This window comes from Lissotriton helveticus, chromosome 11, assembly GCF_964261635.1.
Source record: "Lissotriton helveticus chromosome 11, aLisHel1.1, whole genome shotgun sequence".
Lineage (NCBI taxonomy): Eukaryota > Metazoa > Chordata > Amphibia > Caudata > Salamandridae > Lissotriton > Lissotriton helveticus.
In genome coordinates this window covers 111,146,553-111,164,303 of record NC_136072.1, presented here as the reverse complement: position 1 = coordinate 111,164,303, position 17,751 = coordinate 111,146,553, and the positions used below count along the sequence as shown (strand labels likewise).

General features: G+C 45.7%; 1 protein-coding gene across 2 annotated transcripts in view; it reads left to right on the top strand.

The window, feature by feature from the left end:
• GNB4 (G protein subunit beta 4) overlaps positions 1–17,751 on the top strand; it is a 708,510-nt gene that overhangs the window by 638,076 nt on the left and 52,683 nt on the right. The gene's annotated exons all lie outside the window — the stretch shown is intronic.

Here is a 17,751-nt window from a genome sequence, read left to right as displayed (position 1 = left end):
GCCTCCGTGCAGCGTTAGAGCTCTGTGGACTATTGCCATCACACCACTCGCAACCTGAACCCTCAGTTTATATCCCGCTACACCAAGTGGAAAAGACAAAGAGTGCAGCGACTGCAGGTCGAACAATGACGGCTGCGAGGGCAAGAAGAGATACATGTGCCTTCTGTTCGGTATCGGCATCCGGCTCTCTCGGGTCCCCAAACCCCGCCAAAGTTGCCATTCGCCAAGCTGCCCTTGCTTCTCACTTGCACCTCTCCGCCCCACTCTGTGATCCGTGCACACCGCCTCACTCCTTGTTCCACCACCTCGCTCCTTGCCTCCTCATGCTGAGTCACAAGTCATTTCCTCTAATGTTGCAAAGACGCACATCCACATCGAAGTTGGAATCGACTCTTTCTGAGAAGGAGATAGTAACAACTCTATTACCTCTAAGAAAAGGTCATGTAAAAAGGAAATGTCTTGTGACCAAGAAACATCAGAGGTGAGAGACACTTCTCACAAGGAGAGTAAAAAGAAATTCCCCTCAGAAACTGTAAGGTCTGAACCTACCCCTTCAGCTTCTAAAACGGGTGTCCTCCTCAGAACTGTCAACGATAAAGTCTAGGATTGCTTTAAAAAATATTGACGATTACTATAATATCACCTTAAAAAATGGCAGCCTTAATCACCTCGGTGAAACAATCATCTAAGAAAGTTCCGCCAACTGCGGCATTACAGCAGTCAGCGACACCGTCAACGGGGTGGCCCATCAACGAAGACAACATTGGCGACGTCGAATGCAGCATAAAAAAAACTTGTTACAGAGAGCGCAGCCACGAACTTGACGACGACATAGTCAATGACACTGTTGATGGGAGTGAAAGCCTCAACACAATTCATGCTTCCAGACCATGCTTCACCACGTGAAGTTCCTCCTCTCCCTCCAAGTCTCCATCTTCATGTGGAAGAATTAGATTATGATGGTCCATTTGGAATGGCCCTCAGCCCTTCTGAGCTCAACATCAAGTATCAGGAGGAGGATGAACAGTATTATGAGGACAACTACATACCACTACATATGCAATACTATGAAAGGCCTAAACAACATGGGGAACACTTCCCACATTATGACCACTCTCCTTTCCAAGAAGGCATGGTTCAGGTTCTTTTCAGCCTTGTTCCAGGACCTCCAAGGCATGCCGCAAAATATTTAGGAAAGGTTCCCGGATCCCATTAAGTCACCATCTCCAACACAGCCTAGCCATCCACCTCGTCCTATTCCTCTACCTTTGCCACAGTCTTCCTACGTTGCAGTAGGTCCTAGTGATGATCCATCCTCATCAGAGGAAGACGACGAAGAAGGGAAGATAGACAGCCAATCCATTCCCAAAGACTGGGATGAGTATTTAATACCCACTCCTTCCTCACCTGCACTACAACCAGTGGACTTTCCGCTAGATGATATTGGAGGTTTCCATAACCTCATGCAAAGGTCTGCAAAACGATACCAACTACCACTGACACACAGGTAATCTGACTGTTTTTTTGTGTAATTTGCAAGAGCATGCCAAAAGATCTGTTCATGCAATCCCTATAGTAGATTACATTTGGGAAGATGGCCCAATAATAATGAAAAATTAAGCTACGATCACTGCTGTCTTACTACAAATTGACAAAACATATAAGGCACCAGAGGATTCACCTCCATGTTTAATATGCCATCCAAAGTCCGATTCTGGGCTATCTCAATGCTGGTCTAAGAATCCCTCAACGCCTATTTCAGCTCCACCAGATTGAGAAGGCAGACACCTTGATAATATTGGCAAGAGATTTTTCACAATGTCGGCGATTACAGTCTGTGCTGCCAGCTCTTTAGCTGTATTGGGCTGTTACGACCAGCAAATGTGGTTGGACATCAGTGCATTTATAGATCTTGTATCTGAGGAAGTAGAGAAGTAAAGAAAATATTACAGGAGGGAGAGAGAATATCTTCTGATATATTGTGCTGTGGATGTGGCATTAACTGTATTTAGGCAGCTAGCAGGGGCTGCGGTTCTAAGACTGCAGGGATGATTAAGGGCGTCCTCATGTAGGCCTGAGGTACAGAGCAAGTTTCTGGATATGTCTTATGACGGAGAAACATTATTCGGCAAGCATGTTGACAACGCCTTTCAGGCCATTAAGGCGGATGCGGACATTGCACGATCTTTGGCACCTTGCAATTCCTCATGCTCCTTTCGAAGAGCATGAGGAAGGGGTTTTTCTTCATATAGAGGTTACCAGAGGATCTAGCAATTTCAACCCTTCCAAAAGCAATACCGACCGTCCTACCAGCAACAGTCCTATCGTCTACAACCAGCAGCAGCTTATACTCAACAAGTGCCTGGAAGAAAGCAAACCTCTCGGGTAAGAGGCGCATGGGACAAAAAGCAGTGACGCTGTACATGTGCCGGTTTGCTCCCCAAGCAAAATAATAAACTGCGGGTGCCAACATGTCCAGCTTCGCTCACCGATGGATGTAAGACCTCATCATCTACGGTCATACTTTAAAAATCATAAAAAGGTCGCCATACACTCCACCAAGGGGAGTGCACCCACTCCATCTACACCTACTCTGGAAGGAAGTCTTCATAATGTTAGACAAAGGAGCAATAGAAAAAGTTCCCCACTCCCAGACAGCAATGGGTTTCTCCTTCTGTTTTTTCCTAATAAAGAAGAAATCAGGGGAATGGCGATCCTTTTTGGATCTCCGAATATTAAACGGAAGCAATCCTTTCTCCAGGTAACCCGTCCAGACATCCTACATCTCCTCAACCAATGAGATTACATGACAACGTTGGATCTACAGGATACTTGTTTTCATATCTCCATACATACAAAACATCGCACGTTTTTAAGATTCACCGTAGCCATCACTCACTGTCAATTCAAAGTCCTTTCTTTCTGGCTCAAATCAGCTCCCTGTATCTTTACAAAATGTCTTGCTCCTGTGGCAGCTTCTTTAAGAAAAAAAAGGGTTATCCAGTATTGCCAAAACTCGACGATTGACTGATAAGAGCACCAACAGCCTGTCAAGCATTGAGGGCCACAAAGGCTTGCATAGCATTATTTAAGAGTTTAGGTCGTACTGTCAAACACCAGAAATCGTTCTGTCTTCCATCATGAAGAATAATGTTCTTGGGAGCGGCTTTGGATACAACCCAAGGAAAAGTATTTTTATCTCAGGACAGGCAACAAAGGCTCATAAAACTAACGCACAAACTTACAAGATGAAAGTCTGTTTCAGTACGTCTGTTCAAATCGCTCCTAGGGATGGTGTGCTCTACCATATCTCTAGTACCTTTCTCCTGACTGAAAATAAAACCTTTACGGGAGGAACTAGACAAGCAATGTATTCAGACGGAATGGTCATTTGACAATCTGGTAAAGAACACTCCAGGCATGACCGAAGTTCTGACCTGGTGGACAAAAGCCAAAGATCTCTCAGAAGGCTTAACATTCTTCCCTCAGACACCTGATTATGTGATAATCATAGATGCTTCCCTAGAGGGAGGAGCAGGCCATTTGCAAGACCTTCAAATAAATGGAAAGTGGTCTCTGGACCAAACGAGCATGCCCATCAGTCTGCTCGAACTCAAAGCAATTAAAGGTTTCATGCCAAGCATATCGGCATGTCACTGTTCGTTCGCACAGACAATACCACCAGCATGCACTACTTGAACAAACAAGGGGGCACAAGATCCCTGGCCCTTTCCAAGGAAGCACAAGGGATCTGGATCTGGGTGATGACACACAAAATAGCAGTGCTGACAGAACATGTTCCTGGTACGAGCAACATCTTAGCGGACTCGTTAAGCAGAACAAAGAACAGCTGGGACGAATATCGACTCTGAACAAGATCTACTCCTTATGAGGCAAGCCGGCATTAGGTCACTTCACAGAAAAAGAGAACCAGAAATGTCAGTATTGGCAAGTTGGCATCCTTATCGAGGGTCGTGGGGGAATACCTTTTTGATCAGATGGTCAGGTATCTTTGTATAGTCTTCCCCCTAGATCCCCCCCTGCCCTCCCCACTCCTCTTAACCCTAGGCTTCTCAGCTAGATGAAGGCAGAACAGTGTTATATAATCTTGATAGCCCAGACAGCATTGGTTCACGGGGTGGCTCCTCTTATCAGAAGCCACCCACATTCTGTTGAAACCATTAGGACACTTGACGATGAACCAAGACCAGGTACTTCATCCAGACCTGACTTTTCTCCACTTATCCGCATGGCTACTGAATACTATGAATTCACAGATGTAAATCTCTCTCAAGACTGCAGAGACATTCCTGCCAAAGCTAGAGCGGACACCACTAATAAAACCTATAGATTAAAGTGGAAGGGTTTCTGTCTGTGGTGCCAAATATTGAATATTCACCCTATTCCAGCACCACCAGAACAAATAATACCTTATCTCTTGTTAACGGCAAAATAAGGATTGGTCCATGCGTCAATTAAGGTACACCTTGCTGCAATACTAAGATATAGACGCTCTTCAAATTCACTATCTTTCTAGTCTAACAGGATCATTCAACATTTTCTTAAAGGTCTATTCAGGGTTTTTACTCCAATAAGGGCTCCTCCTCCTACATGTCAGCTTCGTGTAGTTCTGACACAGTTAATGAAGCGTCCCTTTGAACCAATACACAAGGTATAGCTCAATGTATGTCATGGAAAGTAGCATTGTTAGCTCTGACATCAGCCAGAAGGGATAGTGAAATGCAAGACTTTAAGATTAATGAACTTTCCACGTGTTTTACAGACTATTCTATGTTACTCATAACCAATCCGGAGTTTCTACCAAAGTCCCTTGGGACTTTCATCTGAATTAATCTGTTCTACTAAGAACTTTCTTTCCAAATCCTCAATCAGCAGCAGAAAAGTTTCTGCATACATTGTTAACATATAGGAATCATTGTAGAGGAGCCCCGGTCATGAAGGCAAGCATAGCTTGATGGATCTCTCAGCTGCTATTCAGTTCTGTCATTCCAAAGCTGAAAGACCTTTTTGCAACTAAAGTCAAGGTACATTCCACTAAAGCAGTCTCTGCCTCAACTGCATTGTTTGCTGCAGTGCCGCTTGATATGTCGAGCAGTGACATGGAGGAATGCACATACCTTCACACAGCATTATTGCTTGGGATCTGCACAGCCCAGAGATGCGGCTGTTCGACAGGCAGTGTTACGTCATTTATTTAAAAAAGGTGAGCCTCTTTTGGTTACATATATCCATTTAATAGCTTTATATCTCTGGATATGCATTTATACACACCATACACTATTGTGATATTATGGTAAAGATTGTACAAATACTGTAACTGCTAGCTATTCTGAATCAAGCATGAGAATCTACGAACGATCCAATATTGGAGAAGAAAATAAGTTACTTACCTGTAACTGTAGTACTCCATTATTGATATCTTTCATAGATTCTCATGCGACCCGCCCTCTACGTAGAGGCTCCCCTTATTGTTACGGGATTGCTTTTGCCATCAGTGCTTGACAATTTGAGGGAATCCATCTCTGTGGGGAGTGTTTCTGGAGGGTGCTGTCGCCTGATTGACTGGACTTTGGATCTTGTTAATTGATATGGATAAGTGAATGTTTCATTGCCATTGCAGGCTATGGTAATGTTCTGTATTGCTTAATTATGGTACTGTGGGACTCCCACTTCGATCGAGAATGATTCAAGCTGTGAATCTTATGAAAAGTGCCAATACCGGATAACTACAGTTACAGGTAAGTTCCTTTATTAGATGAAAAGCATTCTCAAATCCTAAAATGCAAGGGCAACATGGATGGTTGATAATGGAGTGCTTTCTAGGACCTACTCTATAGCTGTATATGTACTAAGTTCAACTTTTGCACAACATACATATTTTAATAACTTGCTGAGTTTCCTAATAGGGTGTATACTTTTTGAACAGTAGTCCTGTAAATAAGATCCACAACTCATACGCGACGATACTCTGAATTAGAAATGGTCTACTGATGGCAGATTTGTAAAAGCCTGTCATGATCTCATTGGTATCTTGGAAATGCTGCAGAGTTATTATTTTACACATACATTACAGAACACTAAAGTTATCTCTACGCATAGACAGAAAGTTTCCAGCACTGGTTTAGAATAACAGTATGCATTTGTTCTAGAATTGTGTACTATTCTCATTTACAGTCTTGGTTAACAAATTTGTTTATTTCATAAAGAGATGCGAGAGCCCTCTGATGTGCCCTGGTTTTGAGGTTGGATAGTGGTGCTGAAAATTCTGAAATAAACATGGAAAGGAAAGACTACTGAACTCGCGGAGATATTTTTCTAATCAAAGACAGTAAGAATCATCAATACATAGTCTGGGTCATTCAAGCTTAGACAAGGAACTTTAGAGAGCAGAAGCTCTAGGTTAGTCTTATGGATTGGTTTAACCCCTTCGGCGCTGATGACAAAGCCAGCTCGTCATCAGCGTTAGCTGCGCTGCGCGGATGACGAGCTGGCTTTGTCATAAACAAGCCATTTTTTAAATTCCCGCGCACAGCGGGAAAACACGGTAGCGCGGTAGGGGTTAAAAGTGGGACACATCAACTTGGATGAAGAAATGCTCTGTTCCCCTGGTTGAGCGGTTCCTAATAAGAGGGAAATCTTTCCGAAAGCATTGTAGGGAATCCTTACTCAAGGGAACTGTGAACAAATATAACTGAATGGACATTTACAATAACCCCTAATAGTAGCCAGATGTAATTTAGTAGAAGAAAACAGGAATATAATTCAGGATTTTTCTGGCATATTCTGAGATCTAGTCAAAATAGTTATGAGTGTCCATACTCTCCAGTTTTCACACATTCTTCTTCGCTAAATTGCATTTTTGAAAGGCCTTTTATATTCTTTAAAATCTTTTAATCAATATTAGTTGAACATGAGCTCTTTCTATTTAATTTACTTCATATGTAACCCTTAGGCCTTTTACATTGTATCCAATATTCCGTGATCCTTTTAAAGTGAGGATAGTTTGCAGAAGACTTTATCCAGTTTGGGTAGCTGACCTTTTTTCTTGGTTTCCACAATCCAAAATGAATTAGGTTATATCATCATTCTGTCAGCCTGTCTAATGAAACAACACATACTGGACCAAGTTCAAAATTGATACAGCAGAATAAGTTGACTGCTACATTTGCCATATTTTTCATAATAGAAAGATCATTCTGCCTGTGGCATCTATAGTCTGTTTATACAGTTATTATTTGAAATGTATGGTATCATTCTGTAATGTAGGATCTTCATTTATAGTCATACACGTTAGAACAATTCCTGTCTGCTTGGTGAACTGAGAACACATTAACAAATATTAAATTAAAAACCAGCATTATTAATGCTATCCAGCAATTTACAAAGCCTACAACTGGCCGAATTATTTTCTGAAACTATTACAATACGAATTTCAGCCATCTTAAACTACTTTAGCATCTGACCCAATTTTTCTCTTTTTTTCCATGTTTCTAATTAATCAACTAGAAATGATACTTTGGTGAAAAGTGAATATTGGGACAGTGATGGCAACTATGAAACTGACTGGGAGCTTTTAATTGCATGAATTGTTATAAAACTGACATTCGGTCACCCAGCTTTGACCTCCCCATTTTTGCAAAAATTGCTGTGTGTGACGACACAAGGCAACTGATTGATCTGACACCATTAGATGTCTGGCTAGTGGGTGCTCTGCTGCCATGTATATAATCTTTATAACTATAATTGTAAGTCATGAGCCACTTTTAGCAGTCTGTTAATGTTCAGGGTTTGAACCTACTCATATGTGTCACAAATTTGTTGCACTAAGAACCATGCAAAAAGTCTCACTTAAATTAACATCCCTTGTTGTTAGGTCTAGATGTGTGAGAAAACTAGATTCTGAAAATGTTGTTTGTTCCTTCGCTGTAGCACAATGTTTCGTTAGAGCCATATCTTTATACTTTGTTTGTTAAAGGTGTAGATGCATAGCCATAAATAGTAGTTAAAATCACATAATGACAGTCATCTAATACTCTTTAATATAGAGCCGAACAGATTGGAAGACACTTTCTAAAACTTAAAATGTTTGGGACATCTTTACTTACTAATACTGTGTTAGGTGTTAGTTTTTATTTACACTGTGTTATGATTGTGAAAAACGTGCTTGACTATCTTCCTGCAGAAATAGTATGTTGACAGTTCATGCAAACCTTTACACTATTTACCCAATATCACTCTGTGAAAGGGTGATCTTGTCGCAGTGCTGTAGCATTATCCACAAAATGCAGCATCTGCTGCAGAAGTAAATACCGATCTTGACTCCTATTTGCTGGAAAAATAGCACTTGCCATCAAGAGACCAGTAGATATTGGCAGGCAGAGAACTCCGCTAGCGGAGTGTGCGTAGATTTGCCTACTCCGTGCTTCGCTGAGAATGCGGAATATAGGGCAAAACTCTGCCAGCAGAGTTAGCCAGCCCCCACCCCCCTGCTAAATTGGCTCCCAGCCTCCTCCACCCCCCTAATAAAAAATACTTAAGTGATTATTTAAAAGCTCAGTTCTCGCAAAACGTCTTGCGAGAAATGCACACATGAGCCGTTCTCGCAAGATGTACTGTGAGGAGAAGAAGGGCAGCCCAGGGACACTGTAGTACAGGTAAGTGACTTTATTTCTTTTTAAATTACTTTTTAGGTATTTTTTATTAGGGGAGGGTGGAGGCGGGTGGCGGAGTTATTTCCCCAACTCTGTGGACCTCCGCGTAGCAGCACTATTCCAACTCCACCGGGGTTACCAGTAGACCAATATAAAGACAATGCTAGCTTCCTTAGTAATCCTTTAAAAAAGTTAAACCCCAGGCTGTTTGATCTCATGGAGGTTTGTAGGAGTCCACCAGATAACGCTATATTAGGTCTTAAGTGTGACACTGTTATCCTTCAAAAACCTTTCTACATACATATTGGTCTGCTCAATAACATCATCCAAAACATGTGTTCAATAAAGATAAGAAATTAACTATGTTCCCTATAATACCACTAAAGAAATGCACACAGAACATGTTATACCATGTTATGGTCAACTCATGTTTCCACACTTTCAATGGGAAACCTTCGAGCCGCTGGCTGCAATCTAGCTTGCTCATGCTGCCTTAGAGGCCCCAAGTAATTACCATTGCCTGTGTTTAATTCAAGCCTTCCATCCATCACTTTTTGTATACTTTAGTATGTTGCCCTGAATGGGACCGGTATGCCCAGACGTGGGTCCTTTGCACGCTGTCACTGGAACTAAACCATACCCAGCTGATGGGCCATTAACTAGGGCAAAACTGGTCCTGGGTTGCTTGTGTTCCAGTTTAGAGAAGACCTGGCTGAGCAGTTTGTGCTGGACTATTCCCATTGGAACAGGGTCAAGACTTATATGCATGTAGCTGAGTCCAAGCTGAGATGGCATGTGTTCAAATAATTGATGGACTTGGATGCAGCCCAAATAACTACCAGTGGCTGAGATTAATTCAAGCCTTCCACCCATCACTTTTTTGTATACCTTACCACTACAGGCACATCAATGTTCTCCTGTAAATGAGGCACTTCATCAGTGCTAATACTGGCTTCATCCTAAGAGGATTACTCTCGGACAGACCACTCATTGCCAGAACCATTGGTCCTCTGCTTCAGCTGTAGAGTCCGGCTCAGAGCCGTGTTCGGAGTCAGAATCAAAAAGCAGGCGCTAAGTGGTCGGCCTATGGCAATCATAATTCTTACTAATAAAACCGTCACCCCCAAAAAATAGACCACTGTAAACACTGCTTCAAATTAGAACTCAACAAACTGTGACTGTATCAAACAGTGAATACAACTATAGAAATATAACTATCTGGAAAGGAATAATCAATACAATGACATGATAAATGTTCTACTACAAAAAAAAACTAGATATTTCTCGCTTGCCACAAACCGCTAGACTGGGAGTCAACTGCCCCTACTGTACAGAGACACAGCAAGCAGCAAAGATATCCCACTAGAAATTAAAACAAAAAAATACCCAAGACAACACATTATAGGTCTTGCACAAATCCAAACGTGAATTTGAACCACAATAAAACTTAATCTAAATATGCTACATACAAACAAACGTGCAGCTACACAAACTTGAGATCTACCAATTCCGAAATTGAAAGCAAGATTCACCACCAAAGAAAATAAAAAGCTTTGCAATACAATAACAGCGAAAAAAATAAGTTTACAAATGCAAATAATGATCAGAAATAAAACAGTTAACATTATAAAACACAATGAAGTCTGCCTTTGGGGCAGATCAGTCCTCAAAAATATCTGATCTGCCTCCAAGAGGAGCACAACCTGTAGGCCAAAAATTGGCACCCCATAGGGGAGCGTCCCTCACCCCAGGATGAACTCTCCCACACACAGAAACGTATTCCCTGGAGTCTATTGATTTTCTGATAGATACATCTGCCGTGTGGATTCCTCACCTTGTGAATATCCCCTGCGTTAGCAACATTCGGAAATTATTTTCGTAGCTTCGCGCCGACGTGGACTCGGACGTCATAGAGGCACGGCATCGCTCGCGACTCCACTGACGTCACCGACGCCTATATTAGGCCCATGCCGGCGTGATGACATCAGTTCCCTTTCTTCCGCGTCGTCGACGCTAACGGTTTTCTAGGGATCGTCCGTAGCTTTGACTGTAACTTTGTTACTTTGCATTGTTAGTGTTCCTTTATCTCCTCTTTCAACATGTCTTCGAAGAAGACTGGTTTTAAGGCCTGTGGGGAATGCGGCAAGACTATGTCCATTACGGATCCGCATGAATGCTGTTTGTGGTGTCTTGGCTCTGACCACGACGTCAAAGACTGCCGATCCTGCAAGAAGATGACTCCTAAGGCCCTCCGGGAGAGAGAAGCTAAGCTTATTGTTGCAAAGCTTAAAGGAAGTAAGGACAAGAAGAAATCAAGATCGCGTACTCGACGCTCAAGGTCAAGATCTCGCTCGAGGTTGCGTTCGGATTCGTCCTCGGCCCATGCTTCGAGGTCTTCAAAAAAGAAGCATAGAAAAAGATCTCATGAATCCCGACATCATTCAAAGAAGGAATCTGGTTCTAAGCCGAAGTCGCAGGTGAAGCTGGTAGAAAAAGAAGTAGTGTCTTCAGCTTCGGAAGAACATGACGCCGGAGGTGTGGCTTTGAATGCGGATTTGCCTGGTTCGCCGAAGCAGACAGCGAATCCATCCCATTCTCCGGATCGGGAGGATGAAGGTGAGGAGGAGATAGTTGGAGAGAGAGAGGCTCCGTTGCCCGAAGGTCTGTCGACTCCGGTGCACCAGCCTGAAGAGGAGGTCGACGTCGTATCGACTCCGCGCCCTCGAGATCCACCTGGGGGTTCGTATCCAACCTTCCCTACTCCAGGTCAGGATCCGACGCATTTTCTAAATGTGATGTATGGTATCTATTCCAGGGCTATGTACACCTGTGGGGATGCCTGTTGGTCCCACGGGTCCGATGGCATTTGGTCTGGGTGTCCCCCAATCCTATGCCCTTTATGCCGGCTCCGGCACCGCATTTGCATCTTCCGACGCCGGCGAGGCCTTCGACTCCGAAGCCATTGACGCCGAAGTCGATGACACCGAATCCTTCGACGCCGGTTCCATCATCTCTGATGCCAAATCCCGAACGACGTCGTGGAAGTCTTCCTCATCTGGCGTCTGGCTCGGCGCCGGCTTCAGCGGAGTCGACAGTGGATCCGACGGCTTCGAAAGTGAAGCACAGGTCGAGGCGTGAAGCCCAGAGACTGATAGAGGAAGAGAGCTATCGTGAGGAGTATTTGGAGGAGGGTGAACTACAGGATTCTGAGGACCCTTATGAGGATCTTTCGGTGGCCAGTGGTCTTGAACTGTCCCCTGAGTGGGATTTGGTTTCAGTGACAGACGAACCCTCAAAAGATGTGGCTCCTTACCACGTTGTAATTAAAAAAGCAGCAAATTTGTTGAACATCGCTTTACCTACTGCTGAGTTCAAATCAAATCTACTCACAGAGGTTCTTCACTCTCCCTCATCAGTGACTGAACCATTGCTGCCCTTTAATGATGCCCTTAGAGATCCTATTTTAGAGGTTTGGAAGAAATCATTATCAACTCCAGCTGTGTCTAGAGCTGTTGCCAGAAGGTACAGGACTGCTCCAGATGATCCTGAATTTTTATCCACTCACCCTCTACCTGAGAGTTTGGTGGTACAAGCTGCCTGTTCCAAACGATCAACTGGTGCTTTTCCTCAAGTTCCAGCTGAAAAGGAATCGAGAAAGCAGGATCAGGCTGCTAAAAAGGTTTTCTCTTCTGCCAGCATGGCATTAAAGTCCACAAACGCGACCTGTCTGATGGGTCGTTACATTCACGCACTAATGGACACTGTAAAGCAGTTAGTGCCAAAGATACCGGAAGATGATAGAAAGGACTTCCAGGAGGTTATCTCAGTAACTCAGGCTGCAGCAAGACAGGTGATACAGAGTGGTTTAGACACTGCAGATTCTGTGGCAAGGGTCATGGGCTCTTCGGTTGCTACGAGGAGAGCTGCATGGCTGAAATCGTCTTAATTTTCAACTGATGTCCAGTCTGCGTTGATGGATCTACCATTCGACGGATCTGGTTTGTTTGGGAAGAAGGCAGATGCTGCTTTAGAACGTTTTAAAGACAGCAGGGCGACTGCTAAGTCGTTGGGCCTTCAAACCAGGAGTACTTTTGGAAGGCGTACTAGAGGATTTAGTAGATCTTCATTTCGATCCTACAAGTCTACGCAACAACAACCACAGCAGCAGCAGAACACGCTGTACAAATCTTATAGGGGCAAGCAGAGAGGCCGTTCTCGAGGCCGTCAAATCTCCTCCTCTTCCTCCTCTTCCCCATCCCAACCCCCTGCCAACGCAGCAAAGCAGCCCTAGATTCGCCATTCCGGATCATGTTGGCCCAGTGGGGGCCGGCTTACCCATTTCCTACAAGATTGGGAATTGATAACCTCGGATCTTTGGGTTCTCAATCTTGTGGGGAATGGGTATGCTCTTCCCTTTCGGGAGTTTCCCCCAAATTACCCTCCTTGCCAGGCTTATTGTTCGGAGGACCACCTGCTTCTCCTGCAGGAGGAAGTCTTGGCACTGTTTCGAAAAGGTGCGATAGAGGTGGTTCCAGAGCAGGAAAGGGGCCAGGGGTGCTACTCCTGGTATTTCCTGATCCCCAAAAAGGATGGCAGGCTTTGGCCAATTCTGGATCTCAGGATCTTGAACCTTTACCTGAAACAGGAAAAGTTCAAGATGCTCACTCTTGCACAGGTTCTTCAAGCGCTGCTAGAAGAAGACTGGATGGTGTCGATCGACTTGCAGGATGCGTATTTTCATATTCCCATCTTGAAGTCGCACAGAAAGTATCTCCGTTTTACGGTTGGGTCGCAGCACTACCAGTTAGCGGTCCTTCCGTTTGGTCTTACTACTGCGCCTCGAGTCTTCACCAAGGTGATGGCAGTGGTGGCTGCACATCTCAGGAGGTCGGGGATACCTGTATTCCCGTATCTGGACGACTGGCTGATCAAAGTGGAGTCGCCGGAGATGGTGCTCCATTATCTGCAAGAGACAACTCAGTTGTTGCACAAGTTGGGTTTTTCGATAAATGTACCCAAGTCTCACCTGGTGCCCTCCCAGCACAACCTGTTCATGGGTGCGGTACTGGACACTACTGTTTGTCGTGCATTCACTCCACCTCAAAGGACTCGCGACATTCAGGAAATGATTCCTTTGTTCTATAATGGAGCGGTCGTTCCAGTCCTGAAGGTTCTTCGCCTGCTCGGTCTGATGGCTTCTTGCATTCTATTGGTCAACCATGCACGCTGGCACATGAGGGCACTCCAGTGGTGCCTCCGCAGACAGTGGTATCAGCACAACGGAGATCTCAGGGAGTCAGTGAGGATCTCCAGAGAAACTGCAGCGGATCTGTCTTGGTGGAGCGTGGAAGGCAATCTGTCGCAAGGAAAGCCTTTTCAACTTCCTCCATCGGGGTCCACGGTAATAACGGATGCATCCACTCTCGGGTGGGGTGCTCATCTGGGGGACCTGGAGGTCAAGGGTCTTTGGTCTCCAGAGGAAAGGTTGCTTCACATCAACCTTCTGGAATTGCGGGCGATACGTCTGGCGCTTAAGGCCTTCCTCCCTTCCCTTCGCGGTCCTGATGGGCAACACGACCGCGATGTGGTACATCAACAAGCAGGGAGGAGTGGGGTCGCAGTGTCTCTGCAGAGAGGCTCTGCGTCTCTGGTCCTGAGTTCAGGACCATCAGATTTGTCTGATGGCAAATCATCTGGCCGGAGTTCAGAACGTTCGTGCAGACAGTCTCAGTCGGCAGTTCTCTGCCGACCACGAGTGGAGGCTTTATCTGGAGGTAGTTTGTCACGTCTTTCGGACGTGGGGGACTCCTCAGGTGGACCTTTTTGCCACTCAAGAGAATGCTCACTGCCAATTATTCTGCAGTCTCCAGTATCCAATGCAAGGAGCCTTGGGGGACGCGTTTCAGTTGAGTTGGAGCTCGCAACTCCTTTACGCGTTTCCTCCCATACCTTTGATTCCTCGGGTTCTGAGGAAAATTCGCCAAGACCGGGCCCAAGTCATATTGGTCGCCCCGGATTGGCCAAGAAGGGTGTGGTACTCAGACCTTCTCCACCTCTCCTCTCATCCGCCGCTCCGTCTCCCTCACAGGGCATATCTCCTCTCCCAGATGGAGGGGCAGGTTCTACACCCCCACCTCCAGACCTTACACCTTCATGCCTGGAGATTGACGGGGCAACCTGAGTTCTTTTTCTCTCCCTCCTGACGTGGTGGATGTCATCTTGTCAGCCAGGCGTGACTCCACTAAGTCCATCTATTCTTATAGGTGGTCAAAATTTGTCGCTTGTTGTGGGGAGAAATCTATAGACCCTTTGAGAGCCCATTTGTCTGATGTTCTCCAGTTTGCCCTTTCTCTGGCGCAACAGGGGCTTGCAGTTGCCACAGTGAAGGGCTATCTTTCAGCGCTGTCGGCATTTCCCTGTTTGCCTGACCAGCCATCTCTTTTTAAATCTCCTGTGGTTTTATGGTTTTTGAAGGGCCTCACAAATAAGTTCCCTCCTACTCCTTTTGTTGTGCTTCAGTGGGACTTAAATCTTGTTTTGACCTTTCTGATGGGTGCTCCCTTTGAGCCTCTTCACAAATGTCCTATGAGGCTTTTGACTCTTAAGACAGTTTTCCTCGTTGCGATAACCTCGGCAAGGAGGGTTAGTGAGCTTCAAGCTCTTAGTTCCAAGCCCCCCTTCTTGTCCATTCATGCTGATCGAATGGTTCTTAGGACCAGGGCTGCTTTTCTGCCTAAGGTGGTAACTCCTTTCCACCTTGGTCAATCTGTTACCCTTCCTACTTTTTATCCTCCCCCACACCCTTCCAAGGAGGAGGAGAGATTACACCGTCTGGACCCCAAGAGGGCGGTGTCTTTTTACTTGGACAGAACTAAAGACGGTCGGTGGGATGACCAGCTCTTCATTGGCTTTGCTGGCTGCAGGACAGGAAGAGTGGTCCATAAAAGGACTTTATCAAGATGGATCGTCCTCTGTATAAAGATCTGCTACTCTTTGGCTGGTAAGGAACCTCCAGAGGGTATCAGGGCTCATTCCACTAGAGCTAAGTCGTCAACCTCTGCGTTGGCTAGAGGTGTTCCTGTAGAGGATATTTGTAGGGCGGCAACTTGGTCTTCCCTCCACACTTTCGCGAAGCATTACTGCTTGGATTCCGAGGTGAGGAGCGACGGTCACTTTGCACGCTCTGTTCTCCAGGATTTCCTGGTCTAGAAGAGTGGACACGCTCCTCCGGGAGTGGGGACTGCTGTGGGACTCTATTCACAAGGTGAGGAATCCACACGGCAGATGTATCTATCAGAAGAACAAGTTACTTACCTTCGGTAACGCTTTTTCTGGTAGATACAATATCTGCCTGTGGATTCCTGACTGACCCATCCGCCTCCCCGTTGTCCACTCTTCTATGCCAGTGTTTCTATTATGTATTTATTTCATTGTCCAGGAGTTGTTTATTTCAAATGTTTTATTGCATTTGCTTCACACTGTGTGTGTTATCTTGATATTTGTATTTTGTATACTGTGTATATGTCTACTGTCATTGGTCCGTCCGTGTGCCTCGAAGGCACGGAAAAAAGGGCGGAACTGATGTCATCACGCCGGCGTGGGCCTAATATAGGCGTCGGTGACGTCAGTTCACCCTCCTCCAAATACTCCTCACGATAGCTCTCTTCCTCCATCCGTCTCTGAGCTTCACGCCTCGACCTGTGCTTCACTTTCGAAGCCGTCGGATCCGCTGTCGACTCCGCTGAAGCCGGCGCCGAGCCCGACGCCAGATGTGGAAGACTTCCACGACGTCGTTCGGGATTTGGCATCAGAGATAATGGAACCGGCGTCGAAGGATTCGGTGGCGTCGATGGCTTCGGAGTCGAAGGCCTCGCCGGTGTCGGAAGATGCCAATGCAGTGCCGGAGCCGGCATAAAGGGCATAGGATTGGGGGACACCCAGACCAAATGCCATCGGACCCGTGGGACCAACAGGTATCCCCACGGGGGTACATAGCCCTGGAGTAGATACCATACATCACATTTAGAAAATGCGTCGGATCCTGACCTGGAGTAGGGAAGGTTGGATACGAACCCCCAGGTGGATCTTGAGGGCGCGGAGTCGATACGACGTCGACCTCCTTCAGGCTGGTGCACCGGAGTCGACAGACCTTCGGGCAACGGAGCCTCTCTCTCTCCAACTATCTCCTCCTCACCTTCATCCTCCCGATCCGGAGAATGGGATGGATTCGCTGTCTGCTTTGGCGAACCAGGCGAATCCGCATGCGAAGCCGCACCTCCGGCGTCATGTTCTTCCGAAGCTGAAGACACTACTTCTTTTTCTACCAGCTTCACCTGCGACTTCGGCTTAGAACCAGAGTCCTTCTTTGAACGATGTCGGGATTCATGAGATCTTTTTCTATGCTTCTTTTTTGAAGACCTCGAAGCATGGGCCGAGGACGAATCCGAACGCGACCTCGAGCGAGATCTTGACCTCGAGCGTCGAGTACGCGATCTCGATTTCTTCTTGTCCTTACTTCCTTTAAGCTTTGCAACAATAAGCTTAGCTTCTCTCTCCCGGAGGGCCTTAGGAGTCATCTTCTTGCAGGATCGGCGGTCTTCGACGTCGTGGTCAGAGCCAAGACACCACAAACAGCATTCATGTGGATCCGTAATGGACATAGTATTGCCGCATTCCCCACAGGCCTTAAAACCAGTCTTCTTCGAAGACATGTTGAAAGAGGAGATAAAGGAACACTAACAATGCAAAGTAACAAAGTTACAGTCAAAGCTACGGACGATCCCTAGAAAACCGTTAGCGTCGACGACGCGGAAGAAAGGGAACTGATGTCATCACGCCGGCGTGGGCCTAATATAGGCGTCGGTGACGTCAGCGGAGTCGCGAGCGATGCCGTGCCTCTATGACGTCCGAGTCCACGTCGGCGCGAAGCTACGAAAAGAATTTCCGAATGTTGCTGACGCAGGGGATATTCACAAGGTGAGGAATCCACAGGCAGATATTGTACCTACCAGAAAAAGCGTTACCGAAGGTGAGTAACTTGTTCTTCTGCCTCGTAGGGTCCCATTCCCCCAAGATAGGC